Here is a 9,298-nt window from a genome sequence, read left to right as displayed (position 1 = left end):
AAACGCTCCTGTTCGAGAGGTTCCTCAGGCACGATAAAATCCTCGGTGCCGAGGCTTGCCTCGTCCTCGGAGAGCGGAAGATAATTACTATCCTCCGAGTCTTCATGCGTGGCCTGTTTACCAGGGCTAACTTGCCCATCTTCCCGTTCATCCTGTTCGGAAGTTGGCTGAACGGGGTCTTCATTGTCTTCGGCGCCGTCCGGAGTGTTGTCTTCTCCTGTGCCGGTGTTGCTGTCTTTGCTGCGGCGTGACTTAGAGCGGCGCCGCTGACGCCGGCGCTTTGGTTGTATCTCAGGAGGTTTATCCTCAACCGGATCTTCCTTGTCATCGCTGCTATTCTCTTTTGGTGCATCCACCATGTATATGTCATACGAGAAAGTGCCCATCTAGCGTCCGGTAAACGACGAGTTTTGGGCCCCTTCTTCTCCGGCATCGTCGTCCATACCATCGATGTCACTGGAGCCGTAATCGAGCGTGTCGATTAAGTCTTCGACAGTGGCTATGAAGTGGGCGGTGGGTGGGAAACGAAATTCTCCATCATCAGCCTCTAGTTCGAACCAAATATAATTCGGCTGTGAGCCCCCCGCTAAGGATAGTGCTTTTAACGAGTTTAACACGTCGCCCAAAGGCGAGTGCCGGAAGATGTCCGTGGAGCTGAATTCGACGATCGATGACGGATCAATCTCGACGTATGCGGACGCACAAGGTTCGGGACCTGTAGCCGGAGACGAGTCCATGGTTCCGGTGACACAGATGTCACTTGAAGTTAGGTCTGTGTGCGGCTCCAACGCCGCTGAGTCTGCGGCTTCCGTGGCGGGGTTGAGCTTCCCGTCTTCGGATGGCGCGATCTGCTTCGGATCTAGGGCCAGAGCAGCTACAGGTACTATCTCCTGCATATGGACCGATGCAAGATTTATGGCATGTTCATCATGGTGGCAGGGAGCGGCTGTCGTGGTCTCGAATCCATCAAAGATCAAGTCTCCATGGATATCTGTGACGTAGTTCAAGCTTCCAAATCTGACCTGATGGCCAGGGGGGTAGCTTTCGATCTGTTCCAGATGGCCAAGCGAGTTGGCCCGCAGTGCGAAGCCGCCGAACACGAAGATCTGCCGGGGGAGGAAAACTTCCCCTTGGACAACGTCGTTGTAGATGATTGAAGGAGCCATCAAACCTTTTGACGACGACACAGTGAAACTCTCAATGAAAGCTGATACGTCTCCAACATATCTATAATTTTTTATTGTTCCATGCTATTATGTTATCTGTTTTGGATGTTTATGGGCTTTATTATGCACTTTTATATTATTTTTGGGACTAAACTATTAACCCAGAGCCCAGTGCCTTCTGTTTTTTCCCTTGTTTCAGTGTTTCGCAGAAAGGGGATATCAAACGGAGTCCAAACGGAATGAAACCTTCGGGAGCGTGATTTTTGGAACGAACGTGATCCAGGAGACTTGGAGTTGAAGTCAAGGAAGCTTCAAGGTGGCCACGAGGCAGGGAGGCACGCCTGCCTCCTGGGTGCGCCCCCACCCTCGTGGGCCCCTCATGGCTCCCCTGTCCGACTTCTTTCGCCTATATATATCAATATATCCTAAAAACATCAAGGAGCAGAATAGATCGGGAGTTCCATCGCCAGAAGCCTCCGTAGCCACCGAAAACCAATCTAGACCCGTTCTGGCACCCTGCCGGAGGGGGGAATCCCTCTCCGGTGTCCATCTTCATCATCCCGGCGCTCCCCATGACGAGGAGGGAGTAGTTCACCCTTGGGGCTGAGGGTATGTACCAGTAGCTATGTGTTTGATATCTCTCTCTCTCTCGTGTTCTTGAGTTGGCACGATCTTGATGTATCGCGAGCTTTGCTATTATAGTTGGATCTTATGATGTTTCTCCCGCTCTACTCTCTTGTGATGAATTGAGTTTTCCCTTTGAAGTTATCTTATCGGATTGAGTCTTTAAAGATTTGAGAACACTTGATGTATGTCTTGCATGTGCTTATCTGTGGTGACAATGGGATATCACGTGATCCACTTGATGTATGTTTTGGTGATCAACTTGCGAGTTCCGTGACCTCGTGAACTTATGCATAGGGGTTGTCACACGTTTTCGTCTTGATTCTCCGGTAGAAACTTTGGGGCACTCTTTGAAGTTCTTTATGTTGGTTGAATAGATGAATCTGAGATTGTGTGATACATATTGTATAATCATACCTACGAATACTTGAGGTGACATTGGAGTATCTAGGTGACATTAGGGTTTTGGTTGATTTGTGTCTTAAGGTGTTATTCTAGTATGAACTCTATGATAGATCGATCAGAAAGAATAACTTTGAGGTGGTTTCGTACCCTACCATAATCTCTTCGTTTGTTCTCCGCTATTAGTGACTTTGGAGTGACTCTTCGTTGCATGTTGAGGGATAGTTATATGATCCAATTATGTTATTATTGTTGAGAGAACTTGCACTAGTGAAAGTATGAACCCTAGGCCTTGTTTCAACGCATTGCAATACCGTTTGTGCTCACTTTTATCGCTTGCTACCTTGGTTTTTTTATATTTTCAGATTACAAAAACCATTATCTACTATCCATATTGCACCTGTATCACCATCCTTTGTTATTTGGTTACAGGGTTGCTTGAGAGAGACCATATTCATCCTATGCCTCCCACAGATTGATAAACCTTAGGTCATCCACTTGAGGAAAATTTGCTACTGTCCTACAAACCTCTGCACTTGGAGGCCCAACAACGTCTACAAGAAGAAGGTTGTGTAGTAGACATCAAGCTCTTTTCTGGCGCCGTTGCCGGGGAGGTTAGTGTATGAAGGTATATCTTTAGATCTTGCAATTGAATCTTTTAGTTTCTTGTTTTATCACTAGTTTAGTTTATAAAAGAAAACTACAAAAAAATGGAATTAATAATACCTCATATGCTTCATCTTTTTAATGTCTTTCATGAAAATAAGGATTCCGATAATTGTGCGAAAGTGTTATAAGAAGAATGCATTAGAATGTTTGGCACTAAATCTTTGTATGATGAGCATGATTGCAATGTTGTTAGTATGAATTCCTTGGATATATATGATGCTAATGATATGCAAAGCCACAAGCTTGGGGAAGCTATGATTGATGAAGATGATATTTTTCTTCTCCCAAGTTTTGATGAGCAAATTTATTATGATGATAGCATGCCTCCTATTTATGATGATTATATTGATGAAAGTGGGTTTGGAAAAGTGTCAACTTTAGGACGTGATGATCCCACTATTTTGGAGGATGTTGAATCTTATTGTGATAATTATAGAAGTGGATTTGGAGAGGTCATGACTTTATTTAGTAATGATACCACTATTTCGGAAGAGGTTCCAATTGATTATGAGAACAAAGTTGCTATCTATGATGATTATTGTGATGACTTGTATGCTATTAAGAATAATGATAACCATGAAACTTGTCATCATGATTTTAGTTTTCAATTGGATTATGTCTCACATGATAATTATTTTGTTGAGTTTGCTCCCACTACTATTCTGAATGAGAAGAATTTTGCTTATGTGGAGAGTAGTAAATTTTCTATGCTTGTAGATCATGAAAAGAATGCTTTATGTGATGGTTATATTGTTGAATTAATTCATGATGCTACTGAAAATTATTATGAGGGAGGAATATATGCTTGTAGGAATTGCAATAATATCAAGTTTCCTCTCTATGTGCTTAAAATTTTGAAGTTATGCTTGTTTTACCTTCCTATGCAAGTTGATTCTTGTTCCCATAAGTTGTTTGCTCACAAAATCCCTATGCATTGGAAGAGGGTTAGACTTAAATGTGCTAGTCATATTCTTCATTATGCTCTATTTATGTTTCAATTCTTATCTTTTATGTGAACATCATTGAAATCATCATGCCTAGCCAGGGGCGTTGAATGATAGCGCTTGTTGGGAGGCAACCCAACTTCATTTTTGTTCTTTGCTTTTTGATCCTGTTTAGTAATAAATAATTCATCTAGCCTCTGTTTATATGTGGTTTTATGCTTTTAATTAGTGTTTGTGCCAAGTAGAACCTTTGGGAAGACTTGGGTGAAGTCTTTGCGATCTTGCTGTAAAAAACAGAAACTTTAGCGCTCAAGAGATTTGCTGCCATTTTTTACTGGAGAGTGCTATTTAGTTAATTATTTTTGCAGATGATTAATAGAAAAATTCCTCAGGTCCACCAATTTATTTGAGAATTTTATGAGTTCCAGAAGTATACGTTTGATATAGATTACTACAGACTATTCTGTTTTTGACAGATTCTGTTTTTCGTGTGTTGTTTGCTTATTTTGATGAATCTATGGCTAGTATTTGAGTGTATGAACCATAGATAAGTTGGAATAAAGTATATATTACACCAATATGAATTTGGAATGAGTTCACAACTGTACCTGAGTGGTGATTTATTTTCTTATACTAACGGAGCTTACGAGTTTTCTGTTAAGTTTTGTGTTGTGAAGTTTTCAAGTTTTGGGTAAAGATTCGATGGACTATGGAATAAGGAGTGGAAAGAGCCTAAGCTTGGGGATGCCCAAGGCACCCCAAGGTAATATTCAAGGACAACCAAGAGCCAAATCTTGGGGATGCCCCGGAAGGCATCCCCTCTTTCGTCTTCGTTCATCGGTAACTTTACTTGGATCTATATTTTTATTCTCCACATGATATGTGTTTTGCTTGGAGCGTCATTTTGTTTTGCTTTATGTTTGGATACAATACCAAGATCTGAAATTATTAAATGAGAGAGAGTCTTCACATAGTTGCATAATTATTCGACTACTCATTGATCTTCATTTATATCTTTCAGAGTAGTTTGTCATTTGCTCTAGTACTTCACTTATATCCTTTTAGATCACGACGGTGGTTTTATTTTGAAGAAATAGATGAACTCTCATGCTTCACTTATATCATTTTGAGAGTCTCTAAACAACATGGTACTATGGTAGTTTGCTTTGGTTATGAATTTAGTCCTAATATGATGGGCATCAAAGAGGGATATAATAAAAACTTTCATATAAAGTGCATTGAATACTATGAGAAGTTTGATTCCTTATGATTGTTTTGAGATATGAAGAAGGTGATATTAGAGTCATGCTAGTTGAGTAGTTGTGAATTTGAGAAATACTTGTGTTAAAGTTTGTGATTCCCGTAGCATGCACGTATGGTGAACCGTTATGTGATGAAGTTGGAGCATGCTTTATTTATTGATTGTCTTCCTTATGAGTGGCGGTCGGGGACGAGCGATAGTCTTTTCCTACCAATCTATCCCCCTAGGAGCATGCGCGTAGTACTTTGATATGATAACTAATAGATTTTTGCAATAAGTATGTGAGTTCTTTATGAGTAATGTTGAGTCCATCGATTATACACACTCTCACCCTTCCACCATTGCTAGCCTCTCTAGTACTGCGCAAATTTCGCCGGTACCATAAACCCACCATTTATCTTCCTCAAAACAGCCACCATACCTACCTATTATGGCATTTCCATAGCCATTCCGAGATATATTGCCATGAAACTTTCCACCATTCTCTTTATTATGACACGCTTCATCATTGTCATATTGCTTTGCATGATCATGTAGTTGACATTGTATTTGTGGCAAAGCCACCGTTCATAATTCTTTCATACATGTCACTCATGAGTCATTGCACATCCCGGTACACCGCCGGAGGCATTCATATAGAGTCATATCTTGTTCTAAGTATTGAGTTTTAATTCTTGAGTTGTAAGTAAATAAAAGTGTGATGATCATCATTATTATAGAATTGTCCCAGTGAGGAAAGGATGATGGATACTATGATTCCCCCATAAGTAGGGATGAGACTCCAGACGTAAAATAAAAAAGAAAAAAAGAGGCCATAAAAAAAGAGAAGGCCCAAGAAAAAAACAAAAAAATGAGATAAAAAGAGAGAAGGGGCAATGCTACTATCCGTTTACCACACTTGCGCTTCAAAGTAGCACCATGATCTTCATGATAGAGAGTCTCCTATGTTGTCATTTTCATATACTAGTGGGAATCTTTCATTATAGAACTTGGCTTGTATATTCCAATGATGGGCTTCCTCAAAATGCCCTAGGTCTTCGTGAGCAAGCGAGTTGGATGCACACCCACTTAGTTTCTTTTTGAGCTTTCATACACTTATAGCTCTAGTGCATCCGTTGCATGGCAATCCCTACTCACTCACATTGATATCTATTGATGGGCATCTCCACAGCCCGTTGATAGCCCTAGTTGATGTGAGACTATCTTCTCCTTTTTGTCTTCTCCACAACCACCATTCTATTCCACCTATAGTGCTATATCCATGGCTCACGCTCATGTATTGCGTGAAGATTGAAAAAGTTTGGGAACACCAAAAGTATGAAACAATTGCTTGGCTTGTCATCGGCGTTGTGCATGATTTAAATACTTTCTGTGGTGAAGATGGAGCACATGATTGCTTTATTAGTATGCTTGAAGTATTATTATTTTTATGTCAATATTAAACTTTTGTCTTGAATCTTATGAATCTGAACATTCATGCCACAATAAAGATAATTACTTAGAGAAATATGTTAGGTAGCATTCCTCATCAAAAATTCTGTTTTTATCATTTACCTACTCAAGGATGAGCAGAAATTAAGCTTGGGGATGCTGACACGTCTGCAACGTATCTATTATTTTTGATTGTTCCATGCTATTATATTATCTGTTTTGGATGTTTATGGGCTTTATTATGCACTTTTATATTATTTTTTGGACTAACCTATTAACCCAGAGCCCAGTACCAGTTTCTGTTTTTTCCCTTGTTTCAGTGTTTCGCAGAAAGGGAATATCAAACGGAGTCCAAACAGAATGAAACCTTCGGGAGCGTGATTTTTGGAATGAACGTGATCCAGGAGACTTGGAGTTGAAGTCAAGGAAGCTTCGAGGTGGCCACAAGGTAGGGAGGCGCGCCTGTCCCCCTGGGCGCGCCCCCACCCTCATGGCTCCCCTGACCGACTTCTTTCGCCTATATATATATATATATATATATATATATATATATATATATATATATATATCAATATACCCTAAAAACGTCGCGGAGCAGAATAGATTGGGAGTTCCGCCGCCAGAAGCCTCCGTAGCCACCGAAAACCAATCTAGACCCATTCCGGCACCCTGCCGGAGGGGGAAATCCCTCTCCGGTGGCCATCTTCATCATCCCGGCGCTCCCCATGACGAGGGGGGAGTAATTCACCTTCGGGGCTGAGGGTATGTACCAGTAGCTATGTGTTTGATCTCTCTCTCTCTCTCTCGTGTTCCTGAGTTGGCACGATCTTGATGTATCGCGAGCTTTGCTATTATAGTTGGATCTTATGATGTTTCTCCTCCTCTACTCTCTTGTGATGAATTGAGTTTTCCCTTTGAAGTTATCTTATCGGATTGAGTCTTTAAGGATTTGAGAACACTTGATATATGTCTTGCATGTGCTTATCTGTGGTGACAATGGGATATCACGTGATCCACTTGATGTATGTTTTGGTGATCAACTTGCGAGTTCCGTGACCTCGTGAACTTATGCATAGGGGTTGGCACATATTTTCGTCTTGACTCTCCGGTAGAAACTTTGGGGCACTCTTTGAAGTTCTTTGTGTTGGTTGAATAGATGAATCTGAGATTGTGTGATACATATCATATAATCATACCCACGGATACTTGAGGTGACATTGGAGTATCTAGGTGACATTAGGGTTTTGGTTGATTTTTGTCTTAAGGTGTTATTCTAGTATGAACTCTATGATAGATCAATCAGAAAGAATAACTTTGAGGTGGTTTCGTACCCTACCATAATCTCTTTGTTTGTTCTCTGCTATTAGTGACTTTGAGTGACTCTTTGTTGCATGTTGAGGGATAGTTATATGATCCAATTATGTTATTATTGTTGAGAGAACTTGCACTAGTGAAAGTATGAACCCTAGGCCTTGTTTCAACGCATTGCAATACCGTTTGTGCTCACTTTTATCGCTTGCTACCTTGCTGTTTGTATATTTTTAGATTACAAAAACTATTATCTACTATCCATATTGCACTTGTATCACCATCTCTTCGCCGAACTAGTGCACCTATACAATTTACCATTGTATTGGGTGTGTTGGGGACACAAGAGACTCTTTGTTATTTGGTTGCAGGGTTGCTTGAGAGAGACCATCTTCATCCTATGCCTCCCACGGATTGAGATACCTTAGGTCATCCAGTGGAGGCCCAACAACATCTACAAGAAGAAGGTTGTGTAGTAGACATCAAAAGCACCAATGTCGGTGTCAAAACCGGCGGATCTCGGGTAGGGGGTCCCGAACTGTGCGTCTAAGGTCGATGGTAACAGGAGACAAGGGACACAATGTTTACCCAGGTTCGGGCCCTCTCTATGGAGGTAATACCCTACTTCTTGCTTGATTGATCTTGATGAATATAAGTATTACAAGAGTTGATCTACCACGAAATCGTAATGGCTAAACCCTAAGAATCTAGCCTGTCTGACTATGGTTATGAGGATATATGTCTACGGACCTAGCCCTCCGGTTTATATAGACACCGGAGGGATCTAGGGTTACATAAGGTCGGTTACAGAGAAAGGAATCTTCATATTTGGTCGCCAAGCTTTCCTTCCACGCCAAGGAGAGTCCCATCCGGACACGGATAGAGTCTTCGGTCTTTGTATCTTCACAGCTCATCAGTCCGGCCCATGTCTAATAGGCCGGACGCCCGAGGACCCCTTAGGCCAGGACTCCCTCAGCGGGCATCGATCTCCAGGGGCCCAATGGCCACCGCGTTTTCAACTTACCACGGGGGAACGTGGCGGCGTCTTTCCAGACGCCGCCGCCACCCCAGCAACAGGTCCGTCCTCCTCCCTAGCAACAATCACCACCCCGCCATCTCCGTTTGCACATGCGAGTCAGCTACTGTCAGGGCTGGGTCAGACCCACCCATCTATCACATTTCCACAATTCACGGGCAACAACCCGAATCTGTGGAAAACTATGTGTGAGAAGTACTTCCAGATGTTTGGCATTTTACCTTCGTTTTGGGTACCCATGGCAACCCTGAATTTCTCCGGGTCAGCCACTGTGTGGCTGCAATCCATACAAAAGCATCTCGCAGAGTTCGACTGGGAAACATTTACCTCATTACTTTGCAGTCGCTTTGGGTGCGATCGGCACCAGACGCTGATCAGGCAGTTTTATACTGTCTGCCAAACATCTTCTGTAGTGCATTACATCGAGCAGTTTGAATTGATCATCAATCACTTGTTG

The sequence above is a fragment of the Triticum aestivum genome, chromosome 6A (assembly GCF_018294505.1).
Source record: "Triticum aestivum cultivar Chinese Spring chromosome 6A, IWGSC CS RefSeq v2.1, whole genome shotgun sequence".
Taxonomy (NCBI): Eukaryota; Viridiplantae; Streptophyta; class Magnoliopsida; order Poales; family Poaceae; genus Triticum; species Triticum aestivum.
Note: the sequence above shows the minus strand (reverse complement) of the source record.